The sequence below is a fragment of the Amblyomma mixtum genome, chromosome 3, assembly GCF_055824585.1.
Source record: "Amblyomma mixtum isolate Tamu chromosome 3, ASM5582458v1, whole genome shotgun sequence".
Lineage (NCBI taxonomy): Eukaryota > Metazoa > Arthropoda > Arachnida > Ixodida > Ixodidae > Amblyomma > Amblyomma mixtum.
Genome location: NC_143014.1, coordinates 167,648,458 through 167,666,237, shown reverse-complemented (window position 1 = coordinate 167,666,237; position 17,780 = coordinate 167,648,458).

Below are 17,780 nucleotides of genomic sequence, written 5' to 3'. Positions count from 1 at the left end.
GGAAGTAACACAGGTAGGTTGCGGAAAATCCACAATCGCTTTCACCCTCGAATGCCATTTGTGTCAACGTGGTGACCAAGGACCGACGTGGTGACAAGGTTTTATTCCAATTTCCATGAGCCGACCAGAAGCCCGAGCTCTTCTGCCACGCGGCTCATGTATGTTCGTATTCCTCGCGCGGTCCGCCATGAAGACGTGGTGATGCTACAACGTCACAAGGTCACGTGAACTAGGTGCCCCCCCCCCCCCCCCCCCCCCTTAGGCTGCTTCTTTGTGTTTTTCTTGCTCACGCGGCTGCCCACAACGACGGCGCCAGGTTTTCCACTGAACGGGGTCCTTGACGCTGTCGCGTTAAAAATTTTGTTCGAGATTTCTTCCCAACACTTGCTTTGCTTGGTGATTCGCAATCAAGCAGCGGAGCGTAAGAGTTTCAAGTAAAAGCAACTTTGAGGTCAGGTTATTTTCAGGAGAACGCGTGTAATTAACCTCTAATGGTGCATAATATGGCTAATATATAGTGCCCGCTGTGCTGCTCCCCCCTCATGCCGCACTCGCTTATCCCTACCCTTTTTCTCACAAATGCGCCACGTTTCTCAACCGTCCAGCCTTCTTCCTGGAGTCGTAACTCACGAAGGCGCATCACGAATGTGTAATTGCCACCGGATTTGCTAGTGAATCAAAGACCAGCACGCAGCACGCCCTTGGCGATCAAACACCGCTCTTGACAGCGCACAGCACTTTGACCCGTTCGAGGTAAATATAGGCGCCGGAGAATTATAGCCCTCTCAGGCGGCCGTGCAAGGTGCGCAAAGGCCGGCACGCGGGGGACGGCGTCCCGATAAGCGCCCACGGTGCACATTCGTGCGCCGCCCGGAAGCCGCGGGCTTAGCGGGTTCCGCTCCTCTTCCTCCGCGCGCCCCGTGTCGCAGCCCCGTGTACAGGAAAGCAGGGGCCCACCTGAAACCGTTTTCCTTCTGGGCGACGTGCGCGCCAGGACGTGGCGGCGAGGCCCGCGCGGGACCCGTGAGCGCTGTGCCGCTTCGATCGCGAGATCGATGCCGAGTGGGGGAGGGGAAAAGCAATTCATCAGCCTCCCCTCCCACGACACAGCGAGAGGCAGCCTCGGAGACAATCGATAGAGAAAGAGCGGCCGCGATGACAAGTCTCGGAGCACCTCCGGACCCTCACCGCGGGCCATCCAGGGAGCGTGTGCGGGGTAGGGAGAGGGACGAACGACCGCTTGGCCACCAGCCCCCCCACAATGCGTTCGCTGATCCCTCGACTCTGTCACAGGTGCGCCGAGGACTTTGGCTCTCTCTGTGTCAAGCCAGCAGAGTGAACGTCGCTTTCGAAAACCGTCGATGCCGCTGACCGAGTGCGCGTCGGCTGTTTAACCGCGACATTTAGTACTGTTTTAATCTTTACTTTCCAGATTATTTGCTAGCGAGGATTCGCTTAAAAAAATGCTTAGAAATGTGTGCTTCGTGGCTGCAGTTCCGTTTTACCGTTTAGCCTTTGTATTCATCTCACATGCATCGTCACAAGCGTCATCGCATTTGTGCGTTACTCTTTGCACCTGCCCCACCCTCCGGGAGCATTTCGCGGAAAGGAGAGGCAATTTGCTGAGAGGAAAGTTTGCAGCGTCAGTTCCTGCTATGCCCCGCCGCGGTGGCTCAGTGGTTACGGCGCTCGGCTGCTGACCCGAAAGACGCGGGTTTGATCCCGGCCGCGGCGGCAGAATTTCGATGAAGGCGAAATTCTAGAGGCCCGTGTACTGTGCGATGTCAGTGCACGTTAAAGGACCCCAGGTGGTCGAAATTTCCGGAGCCCTTCACTACGGCGTCCCTCATAGCCTGAGTTGCTTCGGGACGTTAAACTCCAATAAACCAAACCAAACCAGTTCCTGCCATGCGCAATAATAGTTCTAACGCAAAGAAGTTCGTGCGAGTCGTACTGTTTGGAGCGCAGAAGATTCGTGACATCACTCGAAGCACTGCGCCAACAAAACTAAGTCCGCGCGTAACTGAGGAATATGCGTATAACATATATATGCACATACATACATACATAACATACATATTTATGTATATGCGTATGCAAAATAAGTAAATGTAGCAAAAGAGACATTTTGTAGACTATCTTGTCGCCGAGAGTAGGTGCAAATGTCAAATGCATTTCAGGATCGAGAGGCGCAGCACATTCTATAGGATGCTTCACAGATGGCGGTAGCCGCTCTCGAGCATTGGCTCAGTCATTTGGCTGCTTCATGGCGAGCCGCCTTCATCCTCCTCTATTCATTTAACCGGGCAGCGCGCTTGGCCTCCCTGGCTGCTTTTGGATGACTGAGGAGCCACCAGCCGTTCCTCAACCAGCCGAACAGCAAGCCGTTGGCGATGGCATTTGGCCCCGAAGTCAAAGATGTCGCAGACGATGAATTAAAGCAGTAGCACGAGAGACAACCAGTTGGAACACACGACGTTAGAGGCCATGGCGATGGGCGTGTAGTATATGGAATCTGGATACCAAGAAGCTGCTCTCCTCGCTCCGGCGGTGGTTCGCATCCCTCTCGCGGCTGCAGTTTTTTCCTGCTGATTTACATTCGGACGGCAAATTTCGGAAGTCTTCGGATAAGTTCGACTTCAGGTTCTGCACAGTTTCTGGACGATGTTCGCCTGAATTTACCGAAAATGGAAGCTAAAAGCAATTTATGCAAAAAAATTGCCCTGTTAGCTAATTTGCGTCATCAGCAGTGTAGGGGTCATTGCCCTCATGGAGTGCCGAAAAAATTTTGTCGAACTTGTTTAACTTCTCTCTTGGTGGCTATAGTTTATGGTTTATGGTGATTTAACGTCCCAAAGCGACTCAGGCTATGATGGACGCCGTAGTGAAGGGCGCCGGATATTTAGACCACCTGGGGTTCTTTAACGTGCACTGACATCGCACAGCACACGGGCCTCTAGCATTTCGCCTTCATCCAAATGCGACCGCCGCGGCCGGGATCGAACCCGCGTATTTGGGGGTCACCAGCCGAGCACCGTAACCACTGAGCCACCGCAGTGGCTCTCTTGGCTACAGTATCTCAGCCTCAATTATCTTCCGCCGTAACAGTCGTTACCGGAGGCATACTCTAAACGAAAGAAAAAACTGGTAATGATGAACTATTTATCATTCTAAAGAGCAGATCGCGGATAAAGCTTTATGCTGAATAAGGATTGAGATCCAACCAGTAAACTTATTAAGTACTACGCGGAAAGCAAAGAGGAGAAGATGAGAATTAGATCTAACGCACAGGGCCCAGCGCTCGCTGTGGCGACTTCTCGTGGCCTCGTCTTTGCATTCTGCGCTACGAACCTTAAGATGGAAAATATGAAGCTCAAGATGCTGTCCCGACTTAAAAATAGCCAGAAAGGCTAGCTCTTTTGCGTTTAATCATTTTCGCGCACGTAACCAAGTCTTCTTTGTGGCAAATATACACCTGCACTGGCGCGAACTATATCGAAAAGTAGAATGAACTTAATGAGAACACGGAATCTCAAGCTCTTATTTTAATTAAATATCTTTTAATTCCATCGCTCATTGAAAGAGATACGGGCCGGAAGGAGCCACTTACCGGGCGCGCTTGGCAGTTTTCCTACAAACGCATTACAGAGCGTGGTAATGAAAGGAGCACCGTTTAGCTTCTTTCAAATCAGAGACCCTCGGACTTTCCTCCTCTTTAGCCATCAAGCGCGACGCCCCCCTACCAAGGCCGCGCCCTGACAGAATTGCTCATGGCAATCCCCTCTTTCTCCACCACCTCTAGCGGCAGTGCGGTTAGTGCGAGGGATGACGCAACGCGTCGGCTGCTCTATGACGGCCTAAATACGACGACATGGCGGTCTTTAATTAAAGCCGCAGCGGCGTGATGTAAAGAATGACGGATGGATTAGCTTGCGCTCCTTTTGTGCGCAATATGCGCTGCTTAGAACTGTTTTAAACCTGCGAGAAACGACGAATGTTCAGGGCGGCGTACAGCCTTTGTCAAACGTTTGGAGCCCTCCGCGACCGTGACCGAAGCGGGAGCGCTACCTAGCGGTGGCAGTATTATCGGCAGCGCTTGCCGGAACCGAAGATGCGCCGAGCGAGGAGGCGCGCATCCTAGCTCTCGCGAGACCTCCCTATGAGCAAGAGCACGAGAGTGAGAGTGCATGCCTTCTTGCCCGGCGCAGCCTTGGTACCGACAAGCGCTACCGACAGCAGCGCCATCACTCAGTAGCACTCCTTCTCCAGCCGCAGTCACTGTGGACTCCAAACTTTTGACAAAGGCTGTACCTTCGCCGTTGGATGTGTTAATTTTTGATGTTTAAGAGGTGTTTCAGGACGACTTTAAAAACCAACAAATAGTGATTCGTGCGGCTGATAACATTCCCTGCCCCTTACAGGTGCTATTACCCGAGTGAGCTCAAGCACGAAAAGTGGGGATTCACCAGCACGCGCAGGCTCATGTCGAAAAGCTCGGGCAGATGGTGGGGAAAAAAACACTACGCGTCCGCCTAAAAATGCTTAATCCTCTCGCTACGCTGCATGTTAAGGCGCAGCGATCGACAAGGCAAAGTTTATCCCAGGTTGCCTATAGTGCCAGGAATTGCATTCGTTGTGCCGTTAAATAACAAAGGTATTCTGTGAAGAACGACGCGCGTCTGCTGGAGGCGTCATTTCTTTAAATAGCGATGGACAGTGAACCGCTGGCGCCTGTTTCTTTCATAAAACGATGGCTTTTGTGCGCAGGATTGCGCAAGCAGACTTCGGAAAGATTAGGAGAAAACGGTGGCGGTGCCTACTATTGAGAAGCAAGTTAAAGGGAGAATAACCGCGGGGTTCCGGTTTCTGAAATCGACCGTCAAATTAAAAAGGTTACGGAGCGACAAGCGAGTCTCATCTGTCTTTGAATTGTCAGCCCTCCGGACAAGCGCTCCATTTGGTGTGTGTAGGTGGTGCTGCTCAGGCGAAGGAGATGCACTCCTTGTGGAACACGGTGTGCTCTTATGAATACAGCCTGTTCAGTACGTAGTGGTGCAACAGTTTTCCGCTATATCTTTGTGCATGTGTTTCAAGCAATCCCTGTTCGGCCAATAAGAGAAAATCACCTAAGGTTTATCTTTTTTTCAAAAGGGTGTATGGCATGCAAACTTTCAATAGCGAAAAAAAAAGAAGATATCCTGACAGATGTTAAACATTGCAAATAAAAATAAGAAACACTTCTGTCACGACGTGTTTCAGGTTCCCTCCAATTCAAACAGACTCCGAAGCTCACTTCTATCATAACAACGCCCAAGAAGGGGCTTGCCACCCTCTGCTGTACATTTTATTTTTCTGAAACGCCATCCCGCCCCTCCGTCATTGTTTGCCATCACAGCATTCTCCCCCTCCCAAGATTTCACACTGTATGTCCTCCCAAACCATGGTTGCGTTCTCCCGAAATTGGAATCCTCCAAGGATAAACTCACTACACCCCCCCCCCAGTAAAAAAAGAAGAAAACGAAAAAAAAAAACGCGACATATACGCGCTTCTTGCCACAAAGCTCGAATACAGAGCTACACGGGAAGTGATCTCAACACAGGTGCTGAATTCAACAAATTCTATTTTGGAAAGCACGACATATGTATTTAAAACATATGTAAAACAAGAAGAAGGCAAAGGAGACAAAATCGTTCAACCTAAATTCATCAGTGGTGCCTTGAAAAAGTCGACCAGGGAGGTCGACATTCTGTCTCTTTGCTCAGAAGGCGAATGAAGTCAATGCTGCGCCACATCATGCAATGAAAGATGCATGTCTCAGCTCACCCACAACTTTACCTCGGCCAAGAATTATAGGCTGTCTTCTATATAAACTAGCTCTAGTAAGCGCTGAAGAAAGAACCTGTTTTATTTCCTTCGTAATTTCCTTGCATTGCGTATATGCGCTGTGTTTTCGCAAACAAAGTGTGGTTGACACCAGCAGCTGCGTTGTGTCTTGCCTTAGCGCTGTTTCTGGATAAGTGACGTACTACCCAAACCAACCGGGTACTCTAATTTGCTTGGAAATCGCAGATCCCCGACTTGTTATGAGCCTAATCGCGTAGCGCCCGTTTCGTCGCTATATGCGTTGTCAAAATGATAAGCAGCCTGTTGACGCTGGAATATAGCCCATGTGACTCCAAGTTTCGGTGCTATCGAAGCTAACATATGAGTGAGCTGCTCCACATGTGCGCTTGCGGTTTCGCCTCTACTACGAACGCAAGCATACGCGTGCGCTACGATAACCATGCTCGCATTAGCGTCGCGTGCCTCAGAGCTGTCGAAATGGGGCAAGCGTGCCACTCTCGCAGTGAGTGTATTGTCCGTAGTGTGGTCCACATGAAACGAAAGCACGGCGTGCTCGAATGGCGTACTGCAAAAAAAAAAAAAAGAACTTTGACACCAAACCCTATACAAGAAGTAATGAAATCCTCAGTTACCTTCACAGGAAAGCCATTTGCAATCCGTGTATACTAGATATCATTACCTCGGTATTGCAATCCGCTGCGCTAGATTTTTCTTCAATATTCAATGACATTCTTAGAAAACACCTAAGCGATCAGCCCACAGCATTAGCCACGGCTTCGGACCCAGCTCTGTCGCTGGCTCGTTCGCGATCTGCATGTCGATAAAGGCGGGAAGAAAGCCTTGAGCCTTCGTAGCTCAGGGGTTAGCACTGAGAGTTGTCAGTCCCAGAGATTTAAGTATGCTCCTCAATGGTGGGCATGTGCGTAGGAGTTCTTTGCTCTTTTCTTGAAGCTTACGGAGATGTGCACATTGTCAAAAATAAAATGGAATGGAAAAATTTCCTTGGGGACCGCGTTTTCAATGCCAGGATATTTTGAGAAGCAGTTGAAATGGTTGCCCCCATGCAATCGCACATACCTACACCAAGCATTATTGTTTTTATGACTGGCGGAGAGCTAGATGGAGCCGCGAAATTTCGCTTCTAGCAAGTAGCCTACAGAGGTTTTCTGCTGACTTGTACCAATCTTTCGAAATTTTAAAAAAATATGCTTTTTGCTTAAGTGACACTTCGCTCTAAGTTTTAAGTTTTTCTTTTAATCTCTGTGCCTTTCATGCGTTCTTTTTTTCCTTCCTTCACGGGACGCTCCAGGTTTTCACCCACTATAAGACTGCTACCGCGCCTTTTGCTGCTTATAATTGCTTCGAAGACGCATACTCTATCCGGTTTCGACAGAGCTAATATGGTCGGGCATCGAGTATCGCTATGAACTCAAGTGTGAAGCGTCATCAGCACGAAAAGGAGATACTTCTATCACCGAGTTCCCCGTATTACGTAGCATGGCGTTAACGCTGACATTTTTTGCCTATTAATTGTATGGCCAAAGACTTGCGGATAGTTCTGGGCAGCGCATTTGCGGGCAGCGACCCTACCGCGTACTCCCTGTGTTCAACTCGCCGCAGGTTTGCGGGCTCTCACTTTCCAGCTACGTGCAGAGTGCAGGCGGCCTTTCGAAACGTTGGGCGTCTTCTTACGACCGCGCATGCCACCCGGTGCGCAGAAAGCTTGCACGGAACGCGAGGCTCAGAGTGTGTGTGCAGGCTGTGGTCACGTGATCAAGGGTGAACAGTATGGTAGCCCGTGCCACGTGCATTGTGTGGAAACATGATCCCAGAGCAGGGTTGCACGTCGTCAGTGAGCTTACGGAAGTTGTCTCGTGAGCAGGCCTCGCTGTGAAACGAAAACGCGCCCTACGGGGATTCGACTGGCGCACGGGCGTAGGCAATCGACTTGACTTTCTATGCCCAAAAGTTTCTTTTGCAATCCAGGGAGCTGGGAAGACTAATACAACTCGTGTTTCAGATTATTGACTTCAGAGGTTTTGTTTTTTTTGTTTTGAAAATGCGTGAGAGATACAACAATGCGGTTTGTAGTTTGTACAGGCGGCATCTGCAGTATGGCGAACTTTATGTACCTGATACAGCTATATAATTAACAGATTATTTAACTAAAATTAAGTAATGAACCTCTTTATTTTAGGGGGCCAAGATTATACTGCGAAACTGAAGGCCAGCAAGATTAAGTTGGGCTCAGTTGTTATATTTCATTAATCGACAATGTGGTTAGAAATATCCAACTTCAAAAATTCGCTTGTTAAAGCTCGTTGAGTTGGCTTTAACGCATTACATACTTATAAAATGCCGTCGCTCACATTTATAATGCATCAGATAAAGAAGTCGCTTGTGTATTTATGAACTAAAAACAGTTAAAGTGATTTCCGCGACAAAACTACGAGCAGGGGCTACATTTATAAATATGTAAGGCGTGAAAGCCAACTCAACGAGCTTTAAAATGCGTATCTTTGAATTTCGATATTTCGAACCACATAGCCGATTACTAACATGTAATTGCTGAGTTCAACTTCAATCTTGCCGGTCTTCAATTTCGCCATATAATCTTGGCCCCTAAGATCAAAAATAAAAAAGTTGATCAGTTAAATTTAGTAAATCCATCGTTTAATTATAGAGCTGTATCAGGTACATAACACCCGCCACGCTGTAAATTCACCTGCACAAATCGCACTGTCTTATCTGCCGCGCCTTTTCAAAGAAAAATCGGTGTTGAATAATTTGAAACACCCGGTAGTTTGAGTACACACAAAATAGCATGAAACAGGTAAAAGAAAAAAATAGCGTTATTCATTAGTAAGTAATAAATTGTTGTCCCTGGGCGACGTCGGGCATTTGAGGCAGTACTGAACACAGCTACGGCTGGGGGCGGCTGGTCACTTTCACCTGCAGTATCCATGACAGAGAAGGCTCTGTGCTGCCAAGTCTGCTTTTCTTTGATTTCTTCCCGTCCCTGGGATTCGCATAACTTCGCGACAGCACGTTCGAAGAACCACCTGGCGCTCCCGCCATGCTCGTCCTCTCGTGCATTGTTTTTGCGAATATTCGTAACGAATATTCGCGACGACGAAGAAGTGCATCCTTGTGGAATCGCTTTCTATCCGTCTCCAGCGCTTTTTAGTGCATTTTGTGTGTGTATTGCGGGGACGCCGCCCCCGTCATACGGCGATGGATGTGGATCCTCCTGGGCATCCGACCAGACTGCCGGCTCCTTCCTCGAGTTCTTCGAGGAAGCGTTGCAGCCTTCCCAGTGACCCCGACAGCGAGGACACCATAGAGTACTTCAGCGAGGACAGTACCGACGGCGAATTTGAGACATACCTCAGCCGCAGGACAAAAAGAAGAGTATTAAGAGCCAGCTCCTCATCGAGCCAGTCCACGGTGAAGACAACTGGCCAAGCATCGAAGCATACTATTCTCATCCTGCCTGCGCATCGATCCCACAACATGAGGCGGCTTAACAGGCAAGCTGTCTCAATGCAACTTGAGGCCCTTGTGCCGAACGAAATTAAAGACGTTCGCGTGAACTCGCGCAAAAACGTTGTTGCTGTTGACGTCCATCATGCGCCAGCACTCGAATCACTGCGGGCCATCACTGAACTCGGAAGCATGTCGGTCCGTACAGTTATCCCGCTCGGCGAGGACGTTTCTTCTGGCGTCATCTATGACGTCGATGAGACGATCACGTAAGATCTGCCCATACTTGTAAAGCCAGGAAACGAAGGCACCGTGATTCTCCGAGCTTCACGTCTTGGGAAATCTCGCTGTGTCAAGATTGTCTTCAAAGGCGACAGCCTTCCGTCACATGTGAAGGTAGGCCTTTTTCCTCACGCAGTACGGCCATTCATACCAAAGCCCCTACAATCCACGAATTGTATGAAACTGGGCCATGTTAGCGCAGTCTGTGGCAACGCGAGTGTGTGTTCCCGGTGTGCCGAGCCTCATGATTCTGAGACATGCACAGCACAAATTCTCAGGTGTTCAAACTGCAACGGTCCCCATGACGCCTCATCTAGAGACTGCCCGCGGCTAAAAGAAGAGCGTGCTGTCCTAAGACAAATGGTCCGAGACAACTCGACGCATCGCGAAGCCGCCGCGATCGTTCGCAAGAGACGTGCCCGACGCAAGAGGAAATCCAGACAGGCTGCTGCCAATGACAGCCGCAACGACGCGCTGTTGGCGCCTCCTGCTCACCCTCCTCCACCTCCTGTTCCACCTCGCCCCAGTGTGCTCCGTTCGCCCTCTGTGGACAAGGGTGGCCAGATGTCATCAGGTTCCGATCCATGGCCAGCGCTTCAGCCATTATGCCCGCCTGAGGCCCCTCGACGTAAGCTCCCATCGCTGAGCACGTCGGCCGCTGCAGACGGGCTCCCGGAGCAAGACCGCCAAACCCTCGTGATTTTAAAGACCGTGGTCAACGCAATTCGGCCTCTCCTACAGGCTCTGCAATCCCCAACTGCTCGAAGCGTTTTACTAGTGCTGGACTCCCTGGGTTCAGCACTTCAAGGACTTTAATCCATAATGGCTGGCCACCTTCCCTCCTTTCGTGAGGAAGTCAGAGGCGCCACGATCTTCCAATGGAACGCAAGAGGTCTGAGGTCGCGAATGTCAAGTTTTCGTCCTTACGTATTCACTAACTACTTCCCGATATTGGTAATCTGCGAGCCCAAATTATCAGAAGCAATCAGGCTCTCCGGGTACGAATCTTTTTTCGCCCCTACATGCGGGGAGCGCAGCCAAGTCTTGGTATACCTCCGCACTGACATGACGTATGTTTGCTGCTCAGTTCCACCTCACAATGACAATCAATACGCGTGTTTCTTAATCAAGACAGAAACGCTAGAATTCACACTGATTGCAGCATATGTGTCACCCTCCTCTCAATTAGACTGCGAAAGGCTGAAGGCCATCATGGAAGAAATCCGAGCTCCTTGGATCATTACTGGCGATTTTAACGCCCACCATTTGCTATGGGGAAGCACCAGAATTAACGCCAAAGGAAGGCATCTGGCGTTATTTGCTTCCGACAATGATCTGTATGTTATGAATGACGGCAGTCCGACATACCTGCGCGGCTGTCACTACAGCAGCTGCCTGGACCTGACATTAGTCTCAAGGTCGTTGCACCGGAGTGTTCGCTGGTTTTGTGATGTGGAGACCCATGGAAGTGACCACATTCCTACCTACCTCAAAATAAACGGCCTTGGTGCGTCCTCCCCAGCCCAACTCGCGCGAATTGACTGGGCAGTATTTCGAAAACATATGGAGGAGACAAGCAAAGAAGCCCTCACTGGCAGGCTAGAGCACACTATAGCTAATGCTATGAACGTTGCGAGAAGTCACATCACGTCCTCACGAATACGCAGTGATTTTGATATTGAACTACAACGCCTGCGTGCTCTTCGGCGGCGAGCAGAAAAGCGATACAGACGAACCAAGTGCTTAAATGATCTACGGGAGGCGAGACGTACGCAGAAAACAAACGAAGAATGGATCAGCTGGCGAACCAGCGCTGGAGGTCCTTTTGTCAGCACTTGGATCCCCGCAAGCCCATGTCCCTCATATGGCGTACTGTGCGGGGCCTCCGTACGCTTTCGCAGCAAAGACAACCCTTCTATGCGTTGGCTGTATATCAAGATCGACAGCAGTCTGAGGTAGCGACGGACTACTGCAGGAAAATTGCTGGTGTACCAACTGCTTCGAGTTCCCGGCGTGTTCCTCCTGCCTCACGGGTCTCAGCCATGGATGTCCTTTTTTCTCGCGAGGAACTCGACGCTGCTCTTGCAGGATGTCGGCGTTCGTCTTCACCAGGGCCAGATGGAATCACATATGCTGCGCTGTCCCACCTTGGCCACGACGCGCGAGAAGAGCTCCTCAAACGTTACAACGACTCTTGGCTCGACGGTGCTGTTCCTCAAGAATGGAAATCGAGTCGATTGATACCCCTACTAAAACCAGGGAAATCTCCACTCGAGCTCTCATCGTATAGGCCAATAGCTTTGGCCAGTTGCGTAGGAAAGGTCATGGAGAAAATGATTTTGTTGCGCCTTGAGTGGTACCTCGAACACTACAAAATATACCCCGACGCTATGGCCGGCTTCAGGCGGGGTCGCTCTTCTATTGACAACGTCGTTGATCTCGTATCCACGGTTCAACAACAGAAGCGCTTGAAACGTTTGTCAGTGGCACTCTTTCAGGATGTAAAAGGTGCCTACGACAACGTGACCCATGAGGCCATCCTTGATGCGCTGGAAACTGTGGGCATCGGTGGTCGGATGTTTGCGTGTCCAAAAGATCATTTTTTATCCAATGTGAAGATGGCCCGACGCCTGCGCATTACACCTACCGTGGCGTGCCCCAGGGCGGTGTCCTTAGCCCTACATTGTTTAATCTGACTCTCATCGCCCTCCCTGAGAACCTCCCCAACACCGTCCAGGTGTGTATGTACGCCGATGACATCTGCATTTGGGCCTCCTCTGTGACGCGTCCCCAGGTGCGTGCAAGACTTCAACGGGCAGCATCGATCACTTCTTCCTATCTCCAGAAGCAAGGTCTCAGCGTTTCACCGGAAAAGTGCGCGCTAGTGGCATTTACACGTAAATGTATGACTCCATATCCGCTACGCATCGACGGTCAAGTCATTTCTTACAGCAAAACTCATCGTTTCCTAGGCATCCTGATCGACCGCAATTTATCATGGAGCCCGCATTGCACTCTACTGAAAAAAAAGCTAACATCTATCGCTCATTTACTCCGATTTCTAGGTAGAAAATCATGGGGCTCGTCGGTTCAGTCAATGCTGGAGTTGTACAGAGCTCTATTTGTCGGATGTTTGCGGTACAGTACACCTGTACTCTCAAACACGTGCAAAACTAACATGCGTGCCCTCCAGTCAGTACAGGCTCAGGCCCTTCGCACATGCCTAGGTCTCCCTCGGAGCGCATCAACACTGGGTAGCATTGCACTCGCCAAAGACCACCCGATCTCTACTTATATTGTCCTAGACTGCTTGCGAATGCACATACGTCATATCTCAAGGATTACACAGCATCACCTTGCTCCTCTGCCACTGCAGAGACCACATTCTGCATTTGCAAAGGTGATAACGATGCAACAGTCGTCGATCCCACAACAGTTCACCCCGGCAGCACTACCTCCCTCTCCTCTGTGGTGTATGCGACTCCCATGTGTGCGCCTTGCTATTCCGGGGATAGCGAAGAAGTCAAATTTATCGACGCCAGCCATTAAGCAACTGACACTGTCCATGCTCCACTTCGAATATTCGGACCGTACTCACGTCTATACGGATGGATCAGTAACCTCTACTAGTTCCGCTTGCGCTGTGGTCGTTCCTGCGCGACAGACTCAAATTCACCAACAAATTTCGCATCGGACTACCTCTACTGGAGCAGAGTTGGCCGCACTTCTTGCGGTGGTACAGTTTATCTCACAACAATCACCTCAAAAATGGGCTGTTTTCTGTGATTCAAAAGCTGCCCTACAATGTCTTCAATCTGCCTTGAGACATAGCGACCATGAGCAACTTACAGCGACCATACGGTATCTGCATCACCAGGCAATCGAACAAGACCATGAAATCATCTTCCAGTGGGTACCAGGCCATAGCGGCATTGTTGGTAACGCCTTAGCTGACGATGCTGCTCGATCGGCTCACGAGACAACCAACACTGTCCGCATACCACTGACAAGAGCTGACGCAGCAAGGCACCTTCAACTGCTCGCCCGAAACCTGACTGTAACGTCGTGGTCTGCCCCTGGAGGTTGGACACCCCGCTCGCATCACTTCAACCTCTTGCTCCAACATCATATTCCATTCGGCCTCCCCCGCAGTGATACTACGCTGTTGTGCCGCCTGTGGCTGGGAGTGGCGTTCACAAACGCCTATTCCCATCTCATCGCAATGGCTGACTCTCCTGCGTGTGACCAGTGAGGTTGTGACGAAACGATCAGCCACCTTTTCTGTGACTGCCCTCGTTTTGAGCGAGAGCGCGGTTTCCTAAGTGCTTCTCTGCTCCGCTTGGACTCGCGTCCTTTAACAGAGTCTAACGTTCTGGGGCCTTGGACACAACCTTCCAGACAACGGAAAGTGGTGAAAGCGCTCCTTACTTTCTTAAGGGACTCGGGGTTGCATTCCCGCCTATAATCTTTAAATTTTCAGTGCGCGCCCTCTGTCTCTGTGACATAGTGGTCGCTGGACACTCAGACAACTCATTTCCTTGCCGCTCTTTTTCCTTTTTTCCCCTTCGTTCCCCTCCCCAAGTGTAGGGTAGCCAACTGGGCATCGCCTGGTTAACCTCCCTGCCTTTCCGTCCTTTTCTCTCTCTCTCTCTCTCTCGTAACGAATTCAACTGGACAACAGTAAACAAAAAATTGCGAGGAACTTTAGCGGCTAAAGTGGTGAAACGCGAAAGCCTGAGTGCTGCATTCTGCTACGCGATTGTTCACTTCCCATTTTGTTGGTGCATTAATTAACTGCTCATTAATGACGCTTAAGCTTCGCCTTTATGAGTGGAACGCGACAGCGTGTTGCAGCGCTGCCAGGGAGCCCACGGAACGCCACCATCCGTTCGGCGCGATGCCTTGCCCTTTGAACGCAACACTTTTTGAGGAAAGGAAATGGGGCTGTAATTCTCTGTCATCTCGGTGGACACCTGAGCCGCACCGTACAGGAAGGGAGGAACTGTGAGTGAAAGAAGAAAGAGGGACCGTAGTGAAGAAAATGAAAATTTTATTTGAGGAAAGGAAATTACGCATTAACTGTCTCACATATCACAGTAGACAGTAGTCGAAAATTGTATTTGATGAAAGGGTGTTGCGCAGTAACTGTCTCACATATTTCGGTGGACACCCGTCAAAATTCGCGCGTGGTGACGTCACGACAATTTGGACCAATCTGAAACGCGGACAAATACGACTTGCTCGTCGGTAAATTGGTTTTTGAGGAAAGGAAATCTGTCTCGCATATCTCGGTGGACACCTAAACCTCGCCGTAACGGGAAGGGAGGAAGATGGGAGTGAGTGAAGATACCGTATTCACTAGACGCACCTTTGTTCATTCCAAACATCGAGCTGGCATGGCGGAGTGATAGCGTGCTCGACTCGCACTGCGGAGACCGGGGTTCGATTCCCAAGCTCGGCCAATTTTTTGCTCAGTTTTATTTATTTATCTGGTCTGACTAGAAAGGTTAATTGGACTAATTGGTTAAGTAAGCAATTAACTAAACTCAGTCAAACTTGGAGCATCACTATACGATCCCTTTAATTGGTTGCATGGTTAGCAGCCGAAGTACAACTGGCCCCGTTTGAAATTCGCGCACTGTGTCGTCACGACCGTTTCGACCAACTGAAAAGCGTGACATTTCTGTCGACAGCTCCTGCTTACAACGATGAGGCATTAAAGGCTTCCGCCTTAAAAGAGTTCTCTGGCTTTGGGTCATATTCTGGGTCGTCATAGTCATTGTCGATGTTAACGTGAGATATTTCTCCCTTAGACAGAAAAACAATCCCCAGGGCCTTTTCGTGCGTGGGTGGCCTTTGTGATCTCAACCTCTCCATCTTAATAGAAAGACATTGCACTCTTCTACCTTCCGTAAGTACACAATCTGGCAAACTAAATGCAGTTCTGCAGCATGTAAGGAGTGGGTCAGTTGTTGGACGTTACCTCTCTTGGTACGCATGTTCTTAGCATCCACAAGCGCCTGATGTTGCTCCTGAGCAACATCATTGTTTGCACACCGTGCATTATGAGACTATAAACTTTTGTCTACGTTCCACTGCAACGAATATTGCCTGCCTCATAAATGCCCGCACTCCTCTGTGAACTATCTCTGTGGCGCGACGCACAAATGTATAGTTCCGTGACAGTTTTTAAATGTTGCGGAATCTCTTTCAAACTCAACAGGATGAATTGCGCTATGTTAATTCATAGGAAAGAATTAAAATGCGTATTTCTCAACATGATTTACTCCTTTTCTGTATTAAATTTTTTTCTGAGGTTACCGCCAAAAAGTTAGCTAACTTATTTTTGTTCATTGGTAAGTCTGGCGAATTAAAAAAAAGAAATTCAGGGGGCACTTAAGACTGCTTACGTGCTGCGAAGGCGAAAGCATTAGAACCTGATCGTGAGCGCTCGCCCTCGACGCAGGCATGCCTCGCTGAGAAATTAATCGAAGAGGCGTCTCCGAGCGCTCATTCCACAAACGCTGAATCCGCGTACGTCCGAGTGAAACACACGGACACTCGGTTCGAATACCTGGAGCGAGCGCGCCTCAGACTTGACTGGCAGATGTACCTGTATGCTATAGGCAACGAGAACTCATGTGGCACCAACCGGAACGCTGTACGTCGCACGATTGCGTCACAATTTTAACACGAATATTGGTTTTTGAGGAAAGGAAATGGCGCAGTAACAGCTGTCTCACATCTCGGTGGACGCCTCAGCCGCGCCTTAAAGGAAGAGACAAAGAGTCTGGAAAGGCACACAATTGAAGGTGCATATGTCATCGGTTCGAATTCCTGTCACAAGGAAGCCTCTAACTTTTACAATCAACTCATTTCACGAAAAGCACATACCAGACAAAAGAAAGGAACACACAGGACGAAACACAAGCGCTACTCACAACTGATTCATTCCTTTCTCGAATAAATCAGTTGTGAGTAGCGCCTGTGTGTGTTACCCTTTTTTTTGTCTGCATGGTGCGTTTTTTGTGCGAAATGAGTTGATTATAATGGCTGAAAACCACCTAGCCCCTCAGATAACGCTTCTGTAGCCTCTAACTTGACTAGCACATGTAAGCTATATGCAACGAGAAATCGTATGACACCGCCCGGAAAGCCGTACTACATACGATTGCATCGCAGTTTTCGTACGAATTTAATCGGGAAACGTATCCGTACCTGAATCTCATCGATGTAGTGAAAGCTTGCATCTGAACTGAAAATTCATTCAAGGAGCCTTACGAGGCATTTGACTGTTGGAAGATACTTCAAAGCTCAACTATTTCTAAAAAAAAAAAATCACCGCCAACATGCGCAGAGTCTAACTGTACACCGGCGTTTGTAAAACACACCGAACACCAAGAAGGTCTCTTAGTGAAAGACAGAAAAACACGCTAAATGGCTTATTTGATAGTTAGGTAGTATTGAGCCCACAAAAATATAGCACATAGGTGCGCCGTTGTCCATTTGCCGACACTTGAAGCTAGTGGGCGAACATGAGTCACGCTGTTCTAGTTCTACAAAGGGCAAACTTGGTACAAGTTAGCTGCAACACGTTGTATAATGCGTACGAGCGGAACGCTGAGCAAAGACAATTGTAGAGAATTGCAAGTAGGTGTTCCCTCTGCAGTTGACCTAATCAGGCTGATAATGATGACGGTGGTCATGCTGAATGACGATGCATAAATTTTTGTCACACGCTGCTTCGCAAGAAGAATCAGGAGTATCCTACACGTAGATTTTTTGGACTCAGTCCTTTCGTGAACTAGAGAGTGGACGCGTGCCGTTTAGCCTGAGTGCGGCGCCTACGCGGCGCTGTGCGCGCTTCATCGTTCCCAGTATTGCGTCGTCTGTCTGTTAATGGTCTGTGCAGCTTCTTTCTCAGTGGGGTGATACCAGCGTGAATCATGTCTTTAAAAAATCTTCCGCAGTAAACAGTTTTATCTGTTTTGCAATTGAAATGGCTTTTTTTTTTCTATTCATGCAGCTATCCGCTGTGGTGGCTCAGTGGTTTTGGCGTTCAGCTGCCGGTGCCATGGTCGCTGGTTCTATCCCGGCCACGGCGGCCATATTTTGATGGAGGCGAAGCGCAAAAACAGTCGGTGTGCCGTGCGATGTCAGCGCACGTAAA